At 50.8% G+C, this 8,732-nt stretch overlaps 1 long non-coding RNA gene across 1 annotated transcript in view; it reads left to right on the forward strand.

The window, feature by feature from the left end:
• The window catches only part of LOC111723223, a 17,120-nt gene extending 10,639 nt beyond the window's left edge, over positions 1 to 6,481 (forward strand). The window contains exon 3 of the long non-coding RNA XR_002771807.1: positions 6,458 to 6,481. This is a non-coding gene — a long non-coding RNA (uncharacterized LOC111723223). The remainder of the gene's footprint in view (positions 1 to 6,457) is intronic.
• The last annotated feature ends 2,251 nt before the right edge of the window (positions 6,482 to 8,732 follow it).

Consider the following 8,732-nt stretch of genomic DNA (forward strand, 5'->3'; position numbering starts at 1 on the left):
CCCCCCCGCCAATGCTTCCCTGGGGAATGACGGCCAGCTGAACCACCAAGTTCAGGGGCTCTTTGGAGCAGCATTCTAATCATAGCATCACCATCTGTTCTAGAATCTGCCGCGTCAGGATTGAACGCTGTCCAGCATTCTGGACAATTCCAGGGGCCTGAATTATCCAGATGCTCTCCTTTCTGGTTGGATGAGAAGCAGAGACCAGTAGAGGTTGGGGTTACATGCCCAGGATTGCAATGCACATAGGAGGCAGTGCTGGACTTGAACTCATATCCTCTGACTGCTGGTCCCGGGCCCTGTCTCCTCTGCTCTGACACTCGCTCCTCTTTCCAACAAACTCAGGTTCACGAGGGCAGAGGTCTGTCATCCCAAGCACGGTGGAGGCTGGGACACTCCTCTTTTGTCCCTTCTCTGTGTCCTGGAAACCCCATGAGAGCTCTGTTACCCTTCAGTGAATTTATTTCTTACACATCTTCCTCCAGTAGAACGTAAGCTCCTGGAGGGTAGGGGCCCCAGGAAAGTTCAGGGTCACGTCCAGAGAAAGCGCACAGTCAGCATTTGTTGAATGAGTACAGGAAATTCACAGCACGGTTTATGTTTATTCCAGACCCAAACCCTACCTGGTTTCTACCCCCTCTGCCCTCCCAATCCCCACTAGAAGGCTCTCCCGTCCTGAGATGTCCCGAGGGCAGGGAACGAGCTCAACCCTAACAGGAGGGCGAGTGGGTGACATGTGAAGGGCTTTGCTGCTCTGATGCTCCCTTACTTGGGCCTGCTTCGTGCCCCCAGCAGCTGAGGGAGGGAATGGTGCAAGTATTTCTGGACTTATTCTTCAGATGAGGCGACTGATTCTGGGCCATCGTCTATGCTCAGCCTGTGCAGGTGACCACCATGGGTGGTGGCACCAGCCCGAAGGCAGCTCTCTGGGTGCTGAGGCCTGTTCTCCTTCAGCTGGGCTGGCAGATGACAAGTGAGCACCCAAGGCCGGCCTAGGGGTACCTGCTGGTCGGGATGAGTTGCCGTGGCTCCCATGTTCCTAAGTTTGCCTGTGGGGGTTCTTCAGAGCCCTTTGGGGTTCCACAGAGTACAGTTTCACTAGTGTTGCTATGAAGACTTCTTCTTTAATCAAGGACTGTAGAACCATTCTTTCTGCCAAGATGGAGGAGGCTGAGGTTACATCTCCTCTCTGAGCCCTAATGTCCTGGGCTTGTCTAACTAGACAATCCCGCTGTCCATGAGAAAGATGGAGGCCCCACTGGCCAGCTCCCCCTGACAGGAAGCCAAGCACTGGTCCCAGGACTCTCTGCTGCTTCTACTGGTTAGAAGAGTCTTCCCATCTTGGCTCTTGTGGAAGATTCCAGAACAGAGGTTCTGCATCTATGCAGCTCCTCAGCTGAGGACAATCAGCAGCCCAGGGCTGGGAAGGACACAGGGGCAGCTGCTGAAGACAGGCCCTGGGGGAAGAGGCATTGGCAGGGCTGCCTGAGGGTGTCCCTGAAAGTCCCTTGTCCCATCTGCTCTGGGTTTCTCAGCTCTTGTCCTCGACCTGGACATGACCCTTGCCGCAGAGGTGGTAGTCTGCACAGAACCATGAGGGCTCACCAGGACAGCACCAAGGGTGAGAGTAAGGATCACAAGAACTATTGCTGGGATCCTGTGCCGGACGCTTACGTCCTCCTTCCTGTTTCATCCTCATGACAACTTTACTGTTACCCATTTGACGGACGAGGAGACCAAGGCTAAGAAAAGTTGAGTTTGGGCCCTGGGTCACACAGCTGGTAAGAAGCAGACAGGGCAGCCAGCTGGGCCCAGACAGCCCGGGCACCAGGCCTTAATCACCACGCAAGATGCTCTGCGGGAGGCACCTTCCAACCGGAATCTCACCTAAAACCTAATTCTTGAAGCAATAATTTGGAGGGATGTGGTTCTATGCCTGCTGCTGCAGGGAAATTGATCCCCTCTGTCCCTTAGATGTCCTTGGGACCAGTCACCATGGCACGGGGCCCTGGGCACTGCTTGGAAGTGGTTGGTGGAGCAACACCTGGGGCAGACACCAAGCGAGGAAGGAACACTTTCTCCTTTTTGGAAAATGCTCTGCTGGGTCGTATCTTTGTGACCTTTGTTACAAATGTCGCTCGACTCATTGATTCCGGCTTCCCTGTGCTGTCAGCTCCATGAGGGCAAGGGTCAGAGTCATTTCTGCTGGATGGTGAACGCCCAGCATTTATCATCTGCCGTGCGGGAGGCATTTGGTAAACATTGTTGACTGGTCCCTCACAGATGTGGGGCATTAAGGTGTCAGCCTGGAGCTCTGGGTCACGGCTGCTCTTTGGGAGGCAGAGCCCCCGGGCACCCCTGGGTCCCAGGCCTGGGTGTTGTGCCGTGAAGGCTGCTGGTGGCCGCCATCCTGGGCAACAGTTGCTCACAGACATCTGCTAGGCTGTGGCCAGACACCAACCCGCTGCTGTTTCTCAAACTCTGCCCTGCCAAAGCCAAAAGTGGGACGAGAGGGGCTGAGTACCGTAGGGTGGGGATCAGGGTAGGCAGAGTCGTGGCTGGCAAGGGCCACACCCAGATAAGCACAGGCTTGCATTGTGTTTTATCTTGAACAAGCGCATGCAACTTTCACATTCTGTTCAATAAAACACTCACATTTGCTTTAAAACATACAACCTAACTTTTCTGTGCTTCAGTCTCTGCATCTGTAAAATAGTGAAAGTAATAATACCTACCTGTGGGATCGCTGGGAGGACCGAATACATTTTCTAATATTGACAGATGTGCCTGGCGCCCAGTCAGCTCTTATTATTATCAATGTTATTGTTCACTGCAGTTACTAATTAGATATCTGTGTCACTTCCACGGGGATGGACCCTCCTTCAGTTTTCAACATACTTTTAAGAGCGCCCACTTTGGGGAGGAAGTGCTTTGTCTCTGTAAATTGTCCCTTGCTAAGTTAGTTATTTATTCCTGTGTAAAAAATCGCCCCCCAAATTAGTGGTTCTGTGAAAACCAGTATTATTATCTCACAGGTTCTATGAGAGGTTGCGTTTTGTCACAGGCTACAGTCAAGGAACCAACAGGGGTGACATTACCGGAGGCTAGACTGGAGGGCGGCCCTGCTTTGGGCTCAGCCAATGGCTATTGGCAGGATTCAGCTTCCTGTGGGCTGTTGGCCCCGACTACCTTATTGCCTTGGGGCTCTTCCTAGGACAGCTTACAGGAAGAGAAAGAGTCTTTTATAATCCAATGGAAATGTGACCTGGGTCTCAGTGAGCTAAAATCAAGATGCCAGCTGTGTCCCTTTCTGGAGGCGCTGGGAGAATTTGTTTTCTCTTCCTTTCCTGTATGTAGAGGCTGCCTGCACCCCTTGGCTCTGTCTTCAAAGCCAACAGTGAAGGTTGAGTCATTCTGATATTGCCTCATTCCCACCTTCCTCCAAAAAAGCCACATCCACTCCCAACTCACCTCTTCATCCTCCTTCACCCACCTTCAAGGACTCTTGTGATTCCATTGGGCCCGTCAGATAATCTAATCTGGACATGCTCCCTGTTTTTAGTTTAATAACCTTCATCTCATCTGCAGCCTTTGTTCCCCTTTGCCATGTAATTCACAGGTTCTAGCCATTAGGATGATTGGGGACCCCCGCCTCCAGGGTCCTTCTGTGAATCTGCATCATATGCCCCTAGGGTCACCCTCTCCCCACATGACACACCTGGCTGCCTGATTGTCACAGTGGTGTCCCAGCCCCCAGAGGGAAAGGCCCTCCCTGGCTTGGCCAGGGGCCAACAGGAAGGTTCATTTATTGTGTGGGAACTGGAAGAGGAGGCAGGTGGCAGCACAGGGTGAAGTGTCTGACCTTGCTTTAAGGCCCCCAGGTGTGCATCCGCCTTCCCAGGGCTGCCCACATGGCCCTGTGGCCCTGCTCCTGGAGGCCACCTGCCTGCCAACCCACTGGAGGAGAAGAAACAGTTGCAGCCTCAAGGGTGTTGGAGTCACAGGAGCAGAGGAAGGCCTTGTGGTTTGGCATCAGACCATTCCTCAGCTCGCCTCCCACTGGGTGACCTTGTCACCCTCACAAGTGTGGGTGACCCCCTAACAAGGGGCTCAGGATCTGGGCCTCCTGGCTGGAAGGTAATAGGTGTGTCAGAGGGGATTTTTGATTTGCCCTGAGGCCAGCTTCCAAATTTTGCCTGCATTTCTTGCTTTCTGTGAGGAAACAAAAACAAAAGACATTTCTCCAGCAAGACCCACTCTCTGGGGTTGCAGAGAGAGGCCAGGGATGGTAAGGATTCTGTCTGCGGGACTCTTGTCTGGAGGCCCCGATCTGTGGGTGGTCTGGTCTGCTGGGCGGCGTATTGTCACGCCACCTAGTGGTGAGTGGTGGGACTACGAGAGTAATGGCCTGGGGACTTTCAGCGGGGGACAGTGATCCTGAACTCTTAGCATCACCACAGGTTTAAAAAAATACGTATGCTGCAGACTCACCCCACAACTGGTGCATAGAGAACTCTGAGGCCTAGAAATATGCATTTTAGCTTTAGCATGTAGGTCCCCAAGCCCTATCTCAAAACTCTAAATTACCAGCTTTGGAATAGGATCTGAGAGTCTGATTTTTTTTTTTTTTAAAGCAGGGTCTTGCTCTGTTGTCCAGGCCAGAGTACACCTCACGGTAACCTGCCTAGCAGAGCAGCCTCAGGTAGCTGGAACTACAAGTGTGCATCACCATGCTGGGCTGATTTTTCCCCTTAAAATTTTTTTTTATGTGGGGAGGGGGGAGGGCTGGGTGGAGGAAGGGTAATTGGTGGGACCACACTTACGGTGCATCTTACAAAGGTACATGTGAAATTTACTAAATGTAGAATATAAATGTCTTAACACAATAACTAAGAAAATGCCGTGAAGTCTATGTTAACCAGTTTGATGAAAATATTTCAAATTGTATATAAAACCAGCATGTTGTACCCCACAATTGCATTAATGTACACAGCTATGATTTAATAAAAAAAAATTTTTTTTTTTGGTAGAGACAGGGGTTTCACTATGTTGCTCAGGCTGGTCTTGAACTTCTGGACTCAAGTGAACCTCCTGTCTCAGCCTCCCAAAGTGCTAGGATTACAGGCATGAGCTACTTGCGCTTGGCCTGGAAATCTGATTTTTTTTCTAATTTGAGACAGAGTTTATGTTGCCCTCAGTAGAGTGTCGTGACGTCACAACTCACAGCAACATCAAACTCTTGGGCTTAAGTGATTCTCCTGCCTCAGCCTCCCAGGTAGCTGGGACTACAGGCACCTGCCACAACACCCAGCTATTTTTTTGTTGCAGTTGGCGTTGTTGTTTAGCAGTCTGGGGCCGGGTTCAAACCTGCCAGCCTCAGTGTATGTAGCTGGCGTCATATTCACTGTGCTATGGGCACAGAGCCATGGAAATCTGATTTTTAATAAGATTTCTCTAGTGTCTCTCATGAGAAGCATGACTTGAATCCACAGATTTAGCTGTCCACAAGATAGTTGAGTCAACCGTGTGGGGTATAAAGTATTTTAAAAGCTGATGCTACATTGGGTAATATTATTAGAAACATAATGTCCAGGTTAAAGGAGGATATAATATAGCAGTTAAAAGCATCTAGATCCAAATCCTACTTTTGTTGCCACCCGTTATGTGACCTTCGACCTCTAAAGTTGGGATAAGAGTACCTGTCCATCAAGATTGCAGCAATGACTTAATGAGATCATGCGTAAAGGGGTTTGGCCCTTAGGAGTTGGGTCCTCTGTTAGAGTCCCCCTGCCTGAGCTCTATTTGGGAGCCCTGTGTCTGATTTCAGTGACATATACATGTATAACGTTGGACCATTAAGTTTTCAAACCCACCCTAGAAAAAAATGCTGCATACCTTATTGGTAAATATCACCATGGTCACCTGATGGCCAAGGGGAGTACTGCGAAGGGGACCATGTGAGGTTCAGCAATTAGGTATGCAGCACTTTTTTTTTTTTTCAGTTTATGGCCAGGGTTGGGTTTGAACCCGCAACTTCTGGCATATGGGCGGGCACCCTACTTCTTTGAGCCACAGGTGCCGCCCCAGGTATTCAGCACTTTTTCTCACATGAGTTTGAGAACTTTTTTTTTTTTTTGAGACAGAGCCTCAAGCTGTCCCCCTGGGTAGAGTGCTGTGGCATCATAGCTCACAGCAACCTCCAGCTCCTGGGCTCAAGCGAGTCTCCTGCGTTAGCCTCCCAAGTAGCTGGGACCACAGGCGCCTGCCACAATGCTCGGCTATTTTTTTTTTTTGAGACAGAGTCTTATTCTGTCACCCTTGGTAGAGTGCTGCAGTGTCATAGCTCACAGCAACCTCACACTCTTAGGCTCAAGTGATCCTCTAGCCTCAGCCTCCCAAGAAGCTGGGACAACACACACCAGCCACAACACCTGGCTAGTTTTGCTATTTGTTTTAGAGATGGGGTCTCGCTCTTGTTCACGCTGGTCTCAAACTCCTGTGCTCAAGAGATCCACCCGGCTCTGCGTCCCAGAGTGAGGCTGTGCTTATGATATTGAACCATCTAAATGAGGATTCTGATTTTCACTTCTCAGATCTGGAGCCTCCTTTGGGGGCTGGGATTGGTCCAGTGAGGAACCTTCGACCCCCTGGAGGCAGGGCTGGGGGCGCCGGGATCTGTAGCAGCACTCCACCCCCAGTGGGAGCTGAGGGCAAGGCAGAGACACTGAACCCTTTCTGCCTTGATGGTTTCACCTGGCGTTTCCCGTGAAGCCCAAGCTGTGGGGGCACCTGTGGGTATCCGGAGTTAATGGCAGGTGGTGTCCTGGTGTAGGAAGACGTTCGTTCCTTTTCTTCTTTCTCTAGGATTTGAGATGGGAAATGGAAGAACAGGGACCCTCCTGGCTCTTCCACTCTGTCCAGACCTCCATTTCCCAACCAACGTACAGCTGGGGCAAAGGGACAACTTCCCCTTTGCTCTTGGAAGGGTCTCTGAAAAATGAACTTGCAATAAAGCAGATGAATCAGAAAAAAGTTACCAAATTCGTTTTAACATGGATACATAGGAAGCCTCAGAAAATGAGGATTCAACTCCCCCACGGGGTCTAGAAGCGTCTGTGCCTTTCTGATAAAATGGGTTACGGGAGGGGGAAGGAGAGTTCTGTTGAGAGGGCAACAAAAAATCAGAGGGGAGGATGGATGGATCAGAAGGAAGATTGTCTGTAAACGGCTTTGGAGTTTAAATGAATCTGGAGATACTATCTTCGTAGAGGCTGCTGGGATGTAGTCACACTCCTGGACTTGGAGGAAAAGAACAATGGTTCTCCGGGGTAGAGCTGGGTCTCTGGCAGATAAAGAAAATTCCAACCATTGTAGGGGAGTCGACGGTGGTTGGGGGTGGGGGGAGGGAGGAGGTCAGAGCGACCATGACGTTTCTCCAGCCTGTCCAGCATGTCAAAATTTGGGATGGAAATATTCTAATTTCCTTCACTGCCACTTTCAGAGCCAGAGAAAGGCCTTGGGGAACATCTCATTCGATCACAGAGGCCCAGGTGGGGTAAGAAATTGGCCCCACCTCACACAGCCTGTGTATGTGGCGGAGCCAGGGTTGGGGTGGGGGACAGTTGGCTCCACCAGGTCACCCAGGCTTGATCGGAAAAGAAAGGCAGGTTGGGTCAGGCTCTGCCTCTCATTTGCTGTGACACTTTGGACAAGCATCCGAAATGCCCAGTTTGTTTCCTACTGTCTATTAAAGAAAAAAAAAAAAAGATGGGGATGGGAGGTATGGCAGGAGATTAGCTGTTATAAGTACTCACTGAACCAGACCTTTCTAAGTCCCTAAATTATCACCTTGTTTTAAGCCAGAAGCTCACAGGGCTGATGGGGCTGTCTTTACCCTATAAACGTGTAATTTACAAAGCAATATCCTTCCAGGTAGAGGGAGGGTATCAGCTTCTGCCCAGGCTGTAATTAACAAGGAGGAAGTGTCTGCCACCCTGGGAATATCTGGCTTCAGGAATTTTTTCTGTAAACAGCCTGGGTGTGGTCAGCCCAGTGTGGATAAGCCCAGGCTCCAGAGGGCAAGTAGCCAAGGCTGAGATCCCAGCTCCCACTGCCTACGGTGGACCCTGGGAAATCTATGTAACCCCTCTGTGCCTCAGTTTCCCCATTTGTCTGATGGGAAAAAATGATGCCTCCCTGAGACAGTATGCCTCTGCTGATGCCATGAAAGTAAATGGGCAGAAGCACACACAGCTGTGATTCTTAAATGGGGACAGTCCCCACCGCTGGGATATTTGGTGTGGAGAGATTTGGGGTTGTCATGACTGGGGGGAAGGACGGTGGTACTGATGTCTAGCCAGTAGAGGCAAAGCAGGAGGTGACCAAGAATGCTGACAGTGCTGAGGCTGGTCTGCTGTAAAGGACAGCACAACTGTGTCATCAACATTGGCACTTGTGCAGCCCAAGTTCAGGACGTCTTTGAATATCAGTTCTGTTTCTGGCACCTCTACGGGCTGCTGGGCACTCAGCCTTAAGTTTTTTCCCTCTGGGTATCCGAGTGCCCCTCACCCCTGGAGTCTGGTGGCCCAGCCCCACCTAGAGGGGAGGGGAGACATCTCTGAGGAAAGAGGAAGCCCTTCAAGCCACATTAGAGAGCCCACTTGCTTCCTGGCACCCTCACAGCCACAGGGCATCCTCAGAATGCTACGAAGTGCCTGAAGTGTGGCTCGTGC

The sequence above is a fragment of the Otolemur garnettii genome, unplaced genomic scaffold (genome assembly GCF_000181295.1).
Source record: "Otolemur garnettii isolate 467f Iridium unplaced genomic scaffold, OtoGar3 scaffold00009, whole genome shotgun sequence".
NCBI lineage: Eukaryota > Metazoa > Chordata > Mammalia > Primates > Galagidae > Otolemur > Otolemur garnettii.